General features: G+C 41.0%; 1 pseudogene; it reads right to left on the reverse strand.

Moving 5' to 3' along the window:
• Positions 1-10,695: 10,695 nt before the first annotated feature.
• Positions 10,696-15,036, reverse strand: LOC118650466 (annotated as a pseudogene).
• Positions 15,037-17,441: the final 2,405 nt, after the last annotated feature.

Consider the following 17,441-nt stretch of genomic DNA (forward strand, 5'->3'; position numbering starts at 1 on the left):
CTCAGTCACTTCCTAGGGGCAGTTTGAAGTGTGGGTGGCTGTGTTCTTCATGACTAGAGAGAATTAGTGACCCTTGATAGTTGAGACTGCAAGATGCCATCCACCCAGTAACACTGAGTCAACCCTTATGATGAAGAATTATCTGCACAAATGCCATTAACGTCCCAAATGGAAGTCATCTTTTATATTGTACGTTAGTTTAACTTCAGGATATGATGCTTCTTTCCTCCCTCTATGTCTTGACTCAATGAGGTTTGAGGGCTTATTTGTTACACAGCATCATAGCCTAGTATATGCTGTTGACTCAGGTTATTTTCCTGAGCAGGATGCCAAGGTGATTTCTTTCCTGGGTCCTTGTCCAGATGGATTCAAAGAATGCAGCCATGGACAAAAGGTAGTAGGAGAAAAAGGTGAAAACTTATTGGAAGCAAATACAAACTCCCACGTAAGGAGAGGGTCCCCAGGGGGTAACCCACTAAGCCCCTTAGTCTAAGGTTTATAAAGGCTGCTGTTCTTTGTCTCTTCATGCTCCCTTCTAATTGGACCCCTTCCCCCACTTTACGATCCTATGCTCTCCTAATTGGTCACTCTTTTTGCAGAATATCAGCTTCAAAGCCCAAACCTACATGATGCTCCCTCCCTCTCTCCCCCTTTATCTCCTATGAAAATCTGTTTTCCTCTTTCTGCCATTTATCCACATTTCTCTATCCTTTTTGAAAGTTTGTTTCCTTTTCCCACATATGCTGTAGGTTTTCCTTATCTTCTGTGAATGTATGTCTTCCTTTCCCCTTATCCCGTGGCACCTTTTATTTTCTCTGTGAATGTATGCCTTCTGGCAGCTGCAAGCCCTCACTTATGCATTCCTCCCCCACGGACCCTCTTTATTCCTAAAACTCCCTAAACCTGCCTATTTTATCCCTAAATTTCTTTTCACTATAATGAAAGATCAAAAAGGATGAAAGAGTGCTAATCAATGAACTGTTGCTGATTACCAGGAGAAAGTGATAAATTGGTGTATGACAAGGCTCTGCTATCTGCCTATTAACGATCTGATAACGACACTGCTATATGCTGATCAAATTGGAAACTGATAGGAGTCAGGAGTGTGTACCTTGTGTACCTGATGATAATATAACAATCTAAAAATAACTTAAAAAATTAAAGTAACAGGCCAAAATAAATATATATTTCTATAGGGCTGAAAGGAAACCCCTACACTTATGTTCAAAAAGCCAATTTTGTAAGTATAGAATGGATGGATGATATGTGAAAAATGACCTTAAGGTTTAACATGACAGTAAGGTCAATATAAGTTAATATGATGAGCATATACAAAATAATCTTCAGCTACATTAACAGAACTATGGAGTCTGAAACTAGATATAGTACCATGCTACTGGTATTTAACACTGATCAGACCAGTACTGTACTTTCTAATTGTCTCAGATTAAATTTTAGAAATATCCCTGTAGAAAATAGTAACCAATATGAAGGGAGTTGAATTAATGGTATGGGGAATGATTGAAGGGACTGGACATGTTTTCTCTGGAGAAGTCTTATGTGGACTTTGAAAAAAAATATTTTTGAGATATAATTCACATACCACAAAACTCACTCTTTTAAATTGTGCAATTCAGTGTTACTCATTGACTTTTAGTATATTTACAATATTTTGCAAATATCACCACTAATTTCAGAATATTTGTGTCACCCCCAAAGAAATCCCACACCCATTAGCAATCACTCTCTAATATTCCCTTTCCCTTAGTGACAGGAAATTACTGATCTACTTTATGCCTTTGTATTTGTCTATTCTGGACATTTTATAAATAGAATTATATAATATGTGGCATTATGTCTCTAACTTTTAACTCTTATCAAACTATTTTCAAACTTTTTTTATTTTGGTCCTGCTAGGTAGCTCAGTTGGTTAGAGTGACATTCTGATACACCAAGGTAGCAGGTTCATTTCCCTGGTCAGAGCACATACAAGAATCAACCAAAGAATGCATAGCTAAGTGGAACAACAAATCCATGTTCCTGTCTCTCTAAGATCAATAAAACACAATTCATCTATTTTGTAGGATGTATCAATATTTCATTCCTTTTTATGACTAAATAATATTCCATTGTATGGATATACCACTTTTGTTTACCCATTTATCAGTTGATTTACATTTGAGTCCACCTTTTAGCTAGTAGGAATAATACTTCTATGAGCACTGATTCATAATTGTTTATGTGACATATGTTTTTAGTCCTTTTAGGTATATACTTAGGAATGGAAATACTGAGTCATCTTGCAACTCTGTTTAATGTTTTGAGGAACTTCCAAACTTTCTTCCAAAGCAGCTGCACTGTTTTACATTCTTACCAGCAACGATGAGCATTACAACTTCTCTATGCTCTGACCAACACTTCTTATTTGTCCATGTTTTCTTATTATAGCCATTCTAGGGATGTGAAGTAGTATTTCACTGACTTGCGTTTTCTTATTGAACACCTTTTCATGTGCTTATTGGCCATTTGTATATTTTCTTTGTAGAAATGTTTATTCAGATCCTTTCTCATTTTTAAATTGGCCTGTTTTTTATTGTTGATGTGTAATGATTCTTTTTATATTTTGGATACTAGACTGATCAGACACATGAGTTGCACATATTCTATCCCATCTTGTCTCTGCAGTTTCGTGATAGTGTCCTTTGATGCACATAAGTTTTTAATTTTGATGAAACTCAATGTATTTTTTCTTCGGTTGCTTGTTCTTTAGGTGTCATATCTAGAAAACTATTTCCTAATTCATGAAAACGTAACCCAATTTTTCTACTCTTATAATTAGGTCATTAATTTATTTTGAGTAAACTATGTTTAAGTAAATTTATTTTAAATAAATACATGGTGCGACATAGAGGTACAACTCCATCCTTTTGCATATGGATAGCTAGTTGTCCCAGCATCATTTCTTAAAGACACTTTTTTGTCATATTGAATGGTCTTGGCACCCTTATCAAAATCCATTGGCTACCTTGTAGCATGGATCCTGCCGCGCCTCCACTTTAGCAATTTTTGAGTCAGGAATTCCCAGCCAGGCGGGGGTGTCCTGGGGCTGCAGGCCCCAGCTTCGGTCACTATGGACAGTATTTTTCTTCGCCTGTGAACTCTTCAGCCACACCCGCCCTTTCACCTTCAAGGTAGAGGAAGAGGATGATGAGGATCATGTGCTGGCTTTGACCATGCTCTGCCTCCCCGAGGGCACCAAAAATGAGTGTAATGTGGTAGGGGGCCCGGGACCATGACCACCAGGAGACTGCAGTTCCTGTGCCAAACCTCAAGTTGTCCCGCTCAACCTCCTGTAACCTTCTGCCTGAAGTCAGGTTCTGGACCTGTGCGGATCACTAGGCAGCACCAGATTATTACTGTAAGCAAAAGAGCGAAGAGAGGGGAGTGAGGAGGAGCAGGCAGCTGAATTGTGCCCCATCCTCCCTACCAAGAAGCAGAGGGGCAGGCCTTAGCCCTCCTTGGTCAGCTAACTGCCTGCCATACCTGCCATGCACCACGTTTAAGTATTGAGAATTTTAAATGTCTTCTTCATTGAAGAGAAGGGGTGGGGGGTCTTGGGCTGGTGCTAGGAGAAAGAGGGTCTCATTCTTCAGATGGCCCTGATGTTCTTCTAATTTTATACTATGCCTGGGGCTTCCCTTTTCTCCAGGAGTGGGCGGAACTCTGAACTGACCTGGCCCTCTCTGTCTACTTGCCTTTGAGATTGAAGCTCAGCATCTGAAGCTCAGGGCTACACATTTTAAACACTTTACATTTTTGGATAAAGGCTGAAATAAAGTGGTGTAGAGTTTTTGCAAAATAAAAATTTTTAAAAATCAATTGACCGTAGCCTTGGTCCATGTTTTTCAGCAGTTAAAGTGTTGGACTGTGCATCCAAGGGTCAGGGGTTTAATATATCTGGGTTGCAGGGTTCCATCTCCCACCTTGGTCAGGGTGTGTGCAGGAGGTGGCCAATGGATGTTTCTCTCTCTCTCTCAAATTAATAAATAATGAAGAAATAAAGAAAACCTACACTGCTGGAAAATATCCACCGTCCGTCGTGGCTGGGAATCATGCTTCTGAGTACCACCCGAACCAGCACATGGGCTCTGTTGATTGTTTTCTCTGAGGTGAAGAAGCATTTTAGATTGATGCAATCTCACCTACCTATTTTTGCTTTTGTTCTTTGTGCTTTTGGGGTAATATCCAAAAGCTCGTTGTCCAGACCAATGTGGATATTTTTTCTGTTTTCTTCTAGTAATTTTACAGTTCCAGATTTTGCTAGGTGTGCCAGTTAATAGAGCATATTTTTTTAATAGATGGAGTTACATATATGTTGATATATATGAGATTTGATATGTATGCTATTTTGATGCTATTTTGTTGTATTGACAGCAAGCTTCAAAACTTCATATGTCAAATTTACTGAAGGTGTTAACATCATAGATATTTTTACACTTAAAAATGTTAAATTTCATGCCAAAAAAAGAGCATTTGCGAGAAGTTTTAATTCATTACTTTATTTTGAAGAAAAAGTTATCATATACTTCGGGAAGCTTATGGTGAACATGCTCCATCTCAAGATACTTGTGAACGCTGGTTTAAATGCTTTAAAAGTGATGATTTCAATGTGAAAGACAAAGAATGTCCAGGTCAACCGAAAAAGTTTGAAGACCAACAATTACAAACATTATTGAATGAAGATGTGTGTTAAACTCAAAAACAACTTGCAGAAAGATTACACGTTGCTTAGCAAACAATTTCAGATGATTTACAAGCAATGGGAAAGATTTTAAAGGAAGGAAAATGGGTGCCACATTAACTGAATGAAAGACAAATGGAAAACCAAAAATTCATCAGTAAAATGTTGCTTCAATGGCATGAAAGAAAGTCTTTTTTTGCATCGAATTGTGACTGGCAATGAAAAGTGGACTTATTTTGAGAATCCCAAATGCACAAAATCATGGGTTGATCCAGGTCAACCCTCAACATTGACTGCAAGGCCAGATCGCTTGGGAAAGAAGACAATGCTCTGCGTTTGGTGGGATCAGGAGGGTGTGGTGTATTATGAGCTTCTAAAACCAGGTGAAACCGTTAATACTGATTGCTACCAACAACAAATAACCAATTTGAACCAGGCTTTGATCATAAAACGAGCAGAATGGGCCAGAAGACACAGCAAAGTAATTTTGCTTCATGATGACACACCATCACACACTTCAAAACCAGTTAAAGACACATTAAAAGACCTTGCCTGGGAAGTATTAACCCACCCACTGTATTCACCAGACCTTGCTCCTTCAGATTACCACTTGTTCCAATCGATGGCACACACACTTTCTGAACAGCACTTCAAAACATACAAAGAAGTGGAAAATTGGGTCTCTGAATGGTTTGCCTCAAAACAAGAGAAGTTCTATTGGGACGGTATCCACAAATTACCTGAAAGATGGGGAAATGTGTAGCTAGCGATGGACATTATTTTGAATAAAGCACTTTTGATGTTTCTCTTGAAATTATTGTGTTTTCTTTGATTATAAAATCCGCCATTATTAACCAGTACACCTAGTACATTTAAGTCTTTATTCATTTAGAATTAATTTTTGTATATTGTGTGGGGTAAGGGTCCAATTTAATTCTTCTGGATGTAGATATGCAGTTTCCCCATGACCATTTACTGAAGAGACTATCCTTTCCCCATAGTGTGTCCTTGGCACCCTGCTTGACAATCAATCAGATTTATTTCTGAGCTCCCTATTCTGTTGCATTGGTCTGTACATCCATTTTTTCCCAGCACCAGATAGTTTTGATTACTGTAGCTTTTGTACATTTTGAAGTCAGAAATGTGATGCCTTCAACTTTATTCTTCTTGTCTCAAGATTTCTGTCATTATTTGATTTATTTGTTCAGTACAAATTTAGGATTATTTCTTTCTATTTCTGTAGTTAGCTCTGGGTAGTGTGGACATTTTAACAGTATTAATTTTTCCAATTCATGAACATGAAATATCTTTCCATTTTGTGGTGTCATCTTCAATTTTTTTTCATCAATGTTTTATACTTTTTGTGTATAGATAGTTCATCTCCTCGTGCATCTGTGGGCCCCTACCCCCCAACCCCCCAATATTCATGTGTTTTTGTATATATGTATATGTATGCATATCCTATCTAATAATAGACAAACATGGTAATTAACTGTACCTCTGAATGCTTCCCATCAGCTAATCTGGGCAATATGCAAATTAACTGCCAACAAAGATGGCGGCTGGCAGCCAGGCAGCTGAAGCGAACAGGAGGCTTGCTTGCTCCAGTGAAGGAGGGAGCCAAGGTCCCCACCTGCCGCTGCTGGGCTCTGAGCTGCAGTCTAAGAAACAATGTTGCAATTATAGAAGCTAAACAAACCCCATGCTTTCAGCCAGCCAGCAGAGCTGGAGATGCAACAGAGTTTCAATTATAGAAGCCAAACAAACCAGATACCTGCTTTCAGCAGCCGAGCCTCAGAGCTAACGCCAGCTCTCAGTTCCAGTGACAGCCATAAAAGGTAAATAAATCCCAGAATAAAATAAAAAAAGAAAAAAGGAGAGGTTGGGAGCTTCAGTCACCTGCCAGCCTGATAACGGCCCTCAGCCCCTCACCCAGACTGGCCAGGCACCCCAGTGGGGACCCCCACCCTGAAGGGGGTGTGACCAGCTGCAAACAGCCATCATCCCCTCATCCAGGCTGGCCAGGCACCCAGCGGGACCCCCACCCTGATCCAGGACACACTTCAGGGCAAACCAGCCGGCACCCACCCGTGCACCAGGCCTCTATCCTATATAGTAAAAGGGTAATATGCTTCCCAGCACCGGGATCAGCGGAGCCTCCCAGCACTGGGATTGGTGGAGCAGCGAGATCTCCCAGCACTGGGATCAGCTGAGCAGCGAGGCCTCACTGCCCCTGTGTCAAGCAGAGCCGCGAGGTCTCCCAGCACTGGAATCAGTGGAGCCGAGAGGCCTCCTGGCCCCTGGAGCAGCGTGACAGGGGGCAGTGCCCAAACCCCCTGATCGCCCTGCAGCTCTGTGTGTGACAGGGGAGGGGCCACAACCTCCCTATCTGCCCTGCTCTGTTCGTGACAGGGGAAGGCACCCCAACCCCCTGATCAGCCCTGCTCTGTGCATGACAGGGGGTGGCGCCACAACCTCCCCATCGACCCTGCCTTGAGTGTGATGGGGGCGGCGCCCCAACCCCGTAATCGGCCCTACCCTGAGTGTGACTGGGGGTGGCATTGCAACCTCCTGATCCGCCCTACTCTGTGCATGACAGAGGTTGGCATCCCAACTCCCCAGTTAGCTCTGCTCTAAGCCCAACCAGGGGCTGCACCTAGGAATTGGGCCTGCCCTCTGCCACCCGGGAGCAGGCCTAAGCCAGCAGGTCGTTATCTACTGAGGGGTCCCAGACTGTGAGGGGGCACAAGTGGGGCTGAGGGACACCACCCCCCGCCAGTGCACAAATTTTTGTGCACCGGGCCTCTAGTCATATATAATGATGATCTTTGTCTTTTGTTATAGTCTTTAGTTTAAAGTCTGTTTTGTTTGATATAAGTGTAGCTACCCCTGCTTTTATTGGTTACCATTTGTATGGATTATCTTTTTCCATTCATTTACCCTCATCCTATGTGTGTGCTTAATGCTAAAGTGTGTCTCTTATAGGCAGAATATTGAGCCATTCTAAGATTTTAGGTGGGAAATTTAATATATTTTCATTTAAAGTAATTATTGATAAGTGAAAATTTATGGTTGCTATTTTGTTGTTTTTTGACACTCGTAGTTTCTTTCTTCCTCTCTTACTGTCTTCTTTTGTAATTTGATGATTTTTTTTGTAGTGATATGCTTTTATTTCTTTCTCTTTATCTTTTGGGTATCTGCTAAAGGTTTTTCTTTGTGGTTCCCATGAGGCTTACATAAACTATCCTATATTTAAGATGTTATAAGAGTCTGTTTTAAAATCATAACTTCAATTATATACAAAAACTCTGTACTTTTACTTCCCCCCCACTATATTTTATGTTATTGATATTACAATTCACATATTTTATATTGTGTATCCATTAACTTATTCTAGCTATAGTTATTTTAAATAATTTTGTCTTTGAACTTTTATATTAAACACTGAATTACAAGTCATATCATTTTCATAGTAAAGAAAATCAAAGATAAAGAAAAAGTTTTGAAAGAAGCCAGAGGGAAAAAAATATATCTTACTTACAGAGAAACAAAGATAAGAATTACATCTGATTTCTCCTCAGTAACCATGCAAGAAAGAAGTGAGTGGAGTGAAATAGAGTTGAGAGACTAAGAAACAACAACCTAGAATTTTGTACCCTGTAAAATTATTCTTCAAAAATGAAAGAACAACAAAAACTTTAATAGACTAATAAAAACTTGTTGCCAGTAGATCTGCCTTCCACTTCTTGCTCTTATTTGTTATTGATGATATTTGTGTATTTGTTTCATCACTTTTCTGAGCTAATTTCATAAAGTCTATATATTTTGTAATTTGTAGCCACTGTGCTCTCTGCTCAGTTAGCTTAGTGGTCAGATAAATGATGCTGAGAAAGTAGAATATAAAACTTGACTCCTGTTCACCCCTCCCATACAAAAATCACTTCTCTATGAATTATAGATCTAAATGTGAAAGATAACATCAGAATGTTCCTAGAACATTGGACAACATCTTCATCATCTTAGAGTAGACAAACATTCTTAGAACAATAAAGAAAGGTACTAACCTACAAAAATTAATGTCAATTCAAAAGTAAAAAAAAAAATATGATTATCTCAACTGATGTAGAAATTCAAAATCCTCTCATACAATAAAAACCATTTGCTAACAAAAATATGCACACACACTATACAGACAATGTTTATTAAAATACATTTTAGTGTCCTAACCGGTTTGGCTCAGTGGGTAGAGTGTCGGCCTACCGACTGAAGGGTCGCAGGTTCTATTCCGTTCAAGGGCATGTACATTGGTTGCAGGCACATCCCCAGTAGGGGGTGTGCAGGAGGCAGCTGATGGATGTTTCTCTCTCATCAATGTTTCTAACTCTCTATCCTTTACCCTTCCTCTCTGTAAAAAATCAATAAAATACATTTTTAAAAAAATACATTTTAGTGTGTATACCTTTTTTGAGACAACCTGTATATATGGCTCACAGTGGTTTTATCTGGCCCACAATAGTTTTAACCCCCTCACCTCAATTTGTCACTAGAGGCATATCATTTTCATACTAAAGAAAATATAAATGTAAAAATACAAAGATTTTTACATTCATACCTGTCATTTCTGCCTCTGCTATAAAAAATCTTACAATAATGGGCCTCTGTGCAACAATCAGCAGGAGAGAACAGGCAACCCTTTTGACAAGACAAAGCATTGGTTCTTTAGTTGGACACTGATGTACACTAAATTACCTGATTTCTACTTTTAATTTTGTTGCACATTTTGTAATCTCGGCAGAGTACCTGTCATTTCATGAAAATACTTAGTAAATAAAAAAAAAAACATAAAAACATCTAAATTTTACACTGCTTAATGCTGGAATAAAGTATATTAAACCAAAATTAAAAAGGTAAATTAAAGGTGTAGGTGGCAGGGTGGGGTTTGGAACTTGGACTTTAAGATTCCAAAGCAACCCAAATCATAGTTTATAGTTAGAAAATGTTACATGTGATCCTGAAGCTAACTTCAAGAAAATATCAGCAATTTGTAAGGGAGATTGACAGACTACAAAGGTGGTTTCCTTTCTTGTTAACTTGTAAAAATATCTCACTTTAATGAAAATTTAAAATGTTTAACAGAATGACCACTTCCCAGGTAATTAAAACAACTTACATCTTAGACCACTATTTCTGTAAGCCATATCACTTGAAGTAGAAATCAGACCAAAAGAATGTATGGCAAGACTAAGTTTACATCAATTCCAGGAACAAAATAATTTATAGGGTTTTCTTTTTTTTTTTCTTTTCTTTTTAATTGGGGGAGGTGGAAATAAGCAGGGTGAGTATATGACCTGCACTTTAAAATAAAAAATTTTTTCACTTATATTTTAAGTTACAAGCTCAAGACTCTCACCAAGTGCTGAACACAAGGAACTCAGAAATAGTATTATAGCCAGTTAATAAGCAAAATCACCCAATAAATTGCAGTCAAAAGTCCCTTAAAAATAAATTCATGTATTTACATATTGTAGAATCAATGGCTCTTGTCTGCATTACTGAAAAAAAACACACAAACCATGTATATCTTCTTTTTTTAAGATTTAAATTCTTTATTGTTGAAAGTAATACATATGTCTCCTTTTCCCCCCATTGACCTCTCCCTGGTGGGTCCCCTCATCCTCCGCCCCCCCCCCAGCCCCCCAGCACATGTCCCCACCATCCTACTGTCAGTGTCCTTTGGTTATGCTTACACTGTGGGCCCCACCCCCTAGCCCCCCAATATTCATGTATTTTTGTATATGTGTGTATGTATGCATATTTTGGGTGTTTTTGTTCATCCTCACCTGAGGACATTTTTCATTGATTTTTAGAGTGGAAGGGAAGGCGAGACAGAGAGAGAAACATAGATATGAGAAAGACACATACATTGGTTGCCTCCTGCACATGCCCAGACCGGATCAGGCCAAAACAGCGTTCTGACAGGGCCGACTGCTGGTGGCTTGCTGGGGCTCAGGCTTTGAGCATATGGAGATTTTCTGTTTCTGCTTCCACTTCTGGTAGAGGTCCTGTTTGTAGGAGCTGCTGATGTACCGACCACTTTCTGCCTTGATCTTCTTCTTGTCCTCCTGTCCTGACTGTCTCACAAACTGCTTCTTCTTCTGGTCCCACTTGAGCTGCTGCTGGACCCTGGTCAGGTTTTGGGCCGTGTCCCCCATTGGGTCCAGGACAGTGCCAGCCACCTGCTGCTTAAAGGCGCCCCGTCCCTACGAATGCTCAGGCCCCATTCACTGTCGAGGTCGTTGGGCCCACAGGGACATAGAAATCCTGGTCCAGCAGCTGGGCCTCCTCCTTCCACCTCTTGGCTCCCCACTCAGGTCCTGGCTGCTGACATTTCTGGCCCACGACCTCTGTGAAGACGTCCTCCACATGCTCTCCCGCCTCTTCCTCCTCCTCCCCTTTTCCAGGCTGCTCTGCCTGCTGTGCTGGGCAGCTCGGGGCTGGGTCAGCCATGCCTCCTGCCACTCCTGCTGGCCCTGATGGCTTTGCAGCCCTTCTGCTGCTTGGCCCGCATCACCTGGCTGCTCAGGTCCCAGCTGGAGATGTTGCTCTCAAAGATGGTCACCCATGAGCAGTACTGCTTGATGCTGTCCACCAGCCTCAGCTGCCTCAGCTCCTCCTCCTTGAAGCTCGAACTGAAGATCGGGTGCAGGCCCAGCCCCACGATGTCTAGCTCCTTGGGCCGTTTGATGGGCTCTGGCAAGGGCACCGACCACAAGCGCACACATTGCTGCTGGATGTTGTCTACCACGCGGCCCAGGACCTGCAGCTCCAGTGACACCTCCAGGGTGTTCGCAGGCCGCAGTCCTCATGGTCCATCATGCTCTGTGGCACCAGGCCCTGCACACAGTCCACACCTGAGGGCTCCTCGTGGGGGCGGGGAAGGGTGAGGGCACGGCCCAGGAACAGGTGCAGGTCCAGCAGGTAGGACCTCATCTGGGGCCATCAAGGAATAGGCAGTGCCAAGTGGGCCAGTCCGGGCCACATGACCCACGTGGTGCAAAAAGAGCTTGCCCCTTGTCTGGGAAGCTGAAGTTGATGATGTTGTCCACTAGCGGGATGTCCAGGCCCCGGGGTGCCAGATCAGTCATGATGAGGGTGGAGCACCTGCCCTGGGTGAACTTGGCCAGGTTGATCCTGCGGGCTGCCTGGTCCAGGGTGCTGTAGATGTGGGCAAAGCTCACCCTCTGGAGGGCCTTGGCCCCCTCAGAGACCTAGCAGCAGGGGGGATAGGCAGACGTCCAACGCCTGAACCAGGAATGGGGGGGACCAAATGTGCAGTTGGCAACCGCAGTGCATGTCATATCCACTGGTCATTTTGCCATTGGTCGATTTGCATATTAGCCTTTTATTATATAGAATGGTTGATCTCTTACCTCCCCCACCATCCTCCCCTGCTTTCCCTTCGAGGCTTGATGGTCTGTTCCATGCTTCTATGTCTCTAGATCTATTTTCGTTCATCAGTTTATGTTGTTCATTATATTCCACAAATGAGTGAGAGCATGTGACATTTATCTTTCTCTGACTGGCTTATTTCACTTAACATAATGCTCTCCAGGTTCCTCTATGTTGTTGCAAATGGTAGGAGTTTTTTCTTTTTTTACAGCAGCATCGCATTCCATTGTGTAGGTGTACCACTGCTTTTTAATCTATTCATCTGCTGATGGGCACTTCGGCTGTTTCTAAATCTTAGCTATTGTAAATTGTGCTGCTGTGAACATAGGGGTGCATATATCATTTCTGATTGGTGTTTCTGTTTTCTTGGGATATATTCCTAGAAGTGGGATTACTGGGTCAAATGGGAGTTCCATTTTTAATTTTTTGAGGAAACTCGATACTGTTTTCCACAGGGGCTGCACCAGTCTGTATTCCACCAGCAGTGCCCGAAGGTTCCTTTTTCTCCACATCCTTGCCAGCACTTGTCGTTAGTTGATTTGTTGATGATAGCCATTCTGACAGCTGTGAGATGTAGTTTTGATTTGCATCTCTCAGATGATTAATGACCTTGAGCATTTTTTCATATGTCTCTTGGCCTTCTGTATATCTGCTTTTGAAAAGTGTCTACTTAGGTCCTTTGCCCATTTTTTTTTTTTAGATTGGATTGTTTATCTTACTTTTGTTAAGTTGTATGAGTTCCCTATAAATTTTGGAGATTAAACCCTTATCAGATGTAACATTGGCAAGTATGTTCTCCCATGCAGTGGGCTTTCTTGTTGTTTTGTTGACGGTTTCTTTAGAGGTGCAGACGCTTTTTATTTTGATGTAGTCCTATTTGTTTATTTTCTCCTTAGTTTCCATTGTCCTAGGATATGTGTCCATAAACATATTGCTACAAGATATGTCTGATATTTGCTGCCTATGGATTCTTTTAAGATTTTATGGTTTCCCATTTTATGTTTAAATCTTTTATCCATTTTGAGTTTATTTTTGTGTATGGTGTAAGTTGGTGGTCCAGTTTCATTCTTTTGCATGTACCTGTCTAATTTTCCCAGCACCATTTATTGAAGAAACTGTCTTGACTCCATCGTATGCTCTTGCTTTCTTTTGTCAAATATTAATTGAGCATAATGGCTTGGGTCAATCTCTAGGTTCTCTGTTCTATTCCATTGGTCTATATGTCTGTTCTTGTGCCAGGACCAGACAGTTTTGAGAACAGTGGCTTGGTAATGTAGCATGATATCTGGTATTGTGATCCCTCCAACTTTGTTCTTTCTCAGGATTGCTGCAACTATTTGGGGTCTTTTTAATTCCGTATAAATTTTTGGAGAGTTTGTTCTAGCAAACAAAAGCCCTGGTCCAGATGGCTTCACAAGGGAGTTTTACCAAACATTCAAAGAAAAACTAACACCAATCCTTCTCAGACTATTCAAAAAAAATTCAAGAGGAAGCAATACTTCCAAGCTCTTCCAATGAAGCTGGGATTACCCTAATCCCAAAACCAGATAAAGACACTACAAAGAAAGATAATTACAGGCCAATATCCTTGATAAATATATATGCTAAAATCCTCATAAAATATTAGCAAATCGCATCCATCAGTACATTAAAAAGTTCATACACCATACCAAGTGGGATTTATTCCAGGGATGCAAGGCTGGTACAATATCTGCAAATCAATAAACGTGACACATCATATAAACAAATTGAAAGACCAAACCACATGATCATATCAATTAATGCCAAAAAGCATTTGACAGAATCCAACACCCTTTCTTGATAAAAACCCTCAGCAAAGTGGGAATAGAGGGATCATACCTCAACATAGTAAAAGCCTTGTATGACAAACCTACAGCCAACATCATACTCAATGAGCAAAAACCATTTCCCCTAAGAACAGGAACAAGACAGATGACAAGATACTGTTCATTGAAAACCCTAAGACTCCACCAAAAAACTACTAGACCCAATAAATGAATTTGGCAATGTGGCAGAATACCAAATTAATACCCAGAAATAGATGGCATTTTTATACACCAATAATGAATTCACAGAAAGAGAAATTAAAGAAACAAACCTATTTACCATTGCAACAAAAAATTAAGATACCTAGGAATAAACTTAACTAAGGAGGTAAAAGACCTGTACTTGGAAAACTACAAGACGTTGAAATAAGAGATAGAGGAAGACATAAACAAGTGAAGGATATACCATGTTCATGGATTGGTAGGATCAATAGTACTAAAATGTCCATACTACCCAAAGCAAACTATAGATTCAATGCAATCCCCATTAAAATACCAAAGGCATATTTCACAGACCTAACACTTATATCTTTAGGGTAAAATGGCAATCCACATCTTTCTCGGGCCGGACTATACCAGCCCTCTCAGGACTGCAGGGTGGTTCAGTTTGGGCAGCCCACCCCATGAGTCCCCTCACAACATCCTAAACTGTCAGAGTCCAACTCTTGGGTTGCTCTTAAGGATTGCAGGATCTTTCATGGATTTCTGGGAGTCTGTGCCCAGTTTTCAAATAAAGTAAATGAAAAGAAGGGGATCACTCTCTGTGTGTCTCACTTCCCTTCCTGGTTTACTTCTCCTAGGAGTTTCCAGTCTTCCTGCATCCCACCATTCCAAACGTTTCAGAGGGATGGATAGGGCAGAGGCAAGAGACAGATTTGCCTCCACTTCTCCTTGAGGTCTGAAGTCCAGCAGTAGGTGGGATGCCCCAGAATCCAGAAGTTGCTTAGAGTCGGTGACAGAAGCCTGCTCCTTTTGGCTCAGCAACTGCAGGGAGCACATTTCAGTGGTTTAGGAGCCACAGAAGGCTTCTGCGGATTAGTCACTGGGCTGCTCCTTCCAAGCTGCACAGTAAGCCCCGCTCCTCAGGTGCTGAATTCTACGGAATGCCTCCCAGGCATGCAAGAGCAACAGGCTGCCCCCTGTGAGGGGGCCCAGACCACTGTCAACTTCAGCACTTTCAGCTGAAGGTAGTGTGCGGGCAGCCCAGTTCCCCGGGTATGACAGTGGACACTGAGCACTCTGCCAACAGCATAGCTGGTCATTGTCTCCACCAGAGGCAGCTGGGGGAAAATAAGGGGATAGCCGCCCTGCTGTCCTAGTGGCAGGTTGTGATCTGCCGTGGAAGCATGGGCCAACACGAGAGGCCAGCCTGCACCTACATGTAGTCCCCTCTCGGTATCCTCAGGGGATTGGTTCCAGGACTCCACAGGACACTAAATTCCTTGGAATTGGGCGCTTAATCCCTTTCAAAAAATGGCAGAAGACAATGCATATAGTAAGCCCCTCCGGGTTGAGGATTCCCAACAACCATTGAAAATATCATTTTAGATGTGAGGAGGGTGGACTGCATTTTTATAGAGCGAAAAACAGCATATAAGTGGATTTGTGCAGTTCAAACCTGCTTTGTTCAGGGTCAACTGTGCATTGGTTTGTGAATATTAAATCAAACTTGCTCCCACCCCCCCCACTAAACCTAAATCGGTCATGATGAGTTAGCATTTTCTGTACATTGTTGTATTTGATTTGCTAAAATGTTGTGTAAGATTTTTGTATATGTGTAAATATAATTTTCCTTTATTGTAATACTGGTAACCCTGTGCACAAATCCGTGTGCTTGTAGCTTGCCAGTAGCTCGCTGCTGCCCTCCAGTAGCTCTCCGCCCGCTGCCCCGCCCTCCTGTAGCTCCCTCTGCCCGCCCCCCCTTCCCCCTTCATAGCTTGCTGCCCTGCCCCTTCCTGTAGATCTCCGCTGCTCACTTGTAGCTCGCTGCCCCACCCTCCTGCTGATCTGTGATCCGGTCGATACGCAGTTGGTCGTTATGCTTCATGGTGTAATGACCATTTGCATATTACATCTTTATTATATAGGATTCTTTGCAAGTTTTGATTTCAATGTTATGTTTTCCTCATAAGCTGAGTTGGGAAGTATTCCCTCTTTTAATACTTCACAGAAGTTGTCAATTTGATACAATTTATTCCTTAAATACTTGATGGAAGTTACTGTTGAATTCTTCTGGATCTAGGATTTTCATTGATTTATTCCTTTTGGAGTTTCTATTTGGTTTTGATAAGTTGAGTTTCCTTAGTGTCCATTTCTAAAATTTTCAATTAATAGGCCTAAAGTTGTTTGTAATAATCTCTTATGATGTTTCTAATGTAGGATGTTTCTAATGTAATGATATCTCCTTTTTCATTCCTAACCTAGTTGTTTGTGTTGTCTTTGTCCCAATTTCTCTTCTTTTTCTCTCTTACAGACATGTTTTGTCCATCTTGCTAGAGCGATCTTTTCAAGGCTGACTTTGGGCCAAATCTAGCCTTGTGCCTGTTTTTATAAATGAAATGCTATAGGAACACAGTCACACCTATTCGTTTATTGTCTATGGCTACTTTCACACTACAAGGCCAGATAAAGAGTTGCACAGAGACCATAAGCCTGCAAGTCTAAATGAAATTTATTTGACTCTTTAGAGAAAAGTTTTCTTACTTCTGGTCCATGCTATTCATCTACTGAAAGAGCCAACTTTTTTCTTTGTTGCTCCCCTGTCTGTATGTTCATTTCAATAATACATTTTTTTGTTTTTTTAAAAAATATTATTATTATTTTTTAATATATTTTATTGATTTTTCACAGAGAGGAAGGGAGAGAGATAGAGAGTTAGAAACATCAATGAGAGAGAAACATCGATCAGCCGCCTCCTGCACATCTCCCACTGGGGATGTGCCCGCAACCCAGGTACATGCCCTTGACCGGAATCGAACCTGGGACCTTTCAGTCTGCAGGCCGATGCTCTATCCACTGAGCCAAACCGGTTTCGGCTAAAAATTATTTTTTCTTGTTTATTTCAGTTTTAAAAAACTTCTTGCAATAGTTACTCAGATAAATTGGTTCTCAGTTTTTCTTCTTTACTAATTTATTTATTAAGAGATAAACTTCCCTCTAGGTAAGGCTTTAACTGCAACCCACAAACTCTGATAGGTTTTCAATACTATTCAGTTCAAAATGTTTTGTAATTTCCATTGTAATTCTTTATGATCCTTGGAATATTTAGAATTGACTTAGCAAGTCCAAGTCTGTGAACAACTCAGAAAGAAATTATTAGAGATGCAGAAAACAGGTTTATACATAAGGATATTCAGTACAATATTTAGTAGAGAAATGATTGTAAAGAAAATAGTTAATGGTTA

Source organism: Myotis myotis, unplaced genomic scaffold (genome assembly GCF_014108235.1).
Source record: "Myotis myotis isolate mMyoMyo1 unplaced genomic scaffold, mMyoMyo1.p scaffold_m19_p_3, whole genome shotgun sequence".
Classification (NCBI taxonomy): domain Eukaryota; kingdom Metazoa; phylum Chordata; class Mammalia; order Chiroptera; family Vespertilionidae; genus Myotis; species Myotis myotis.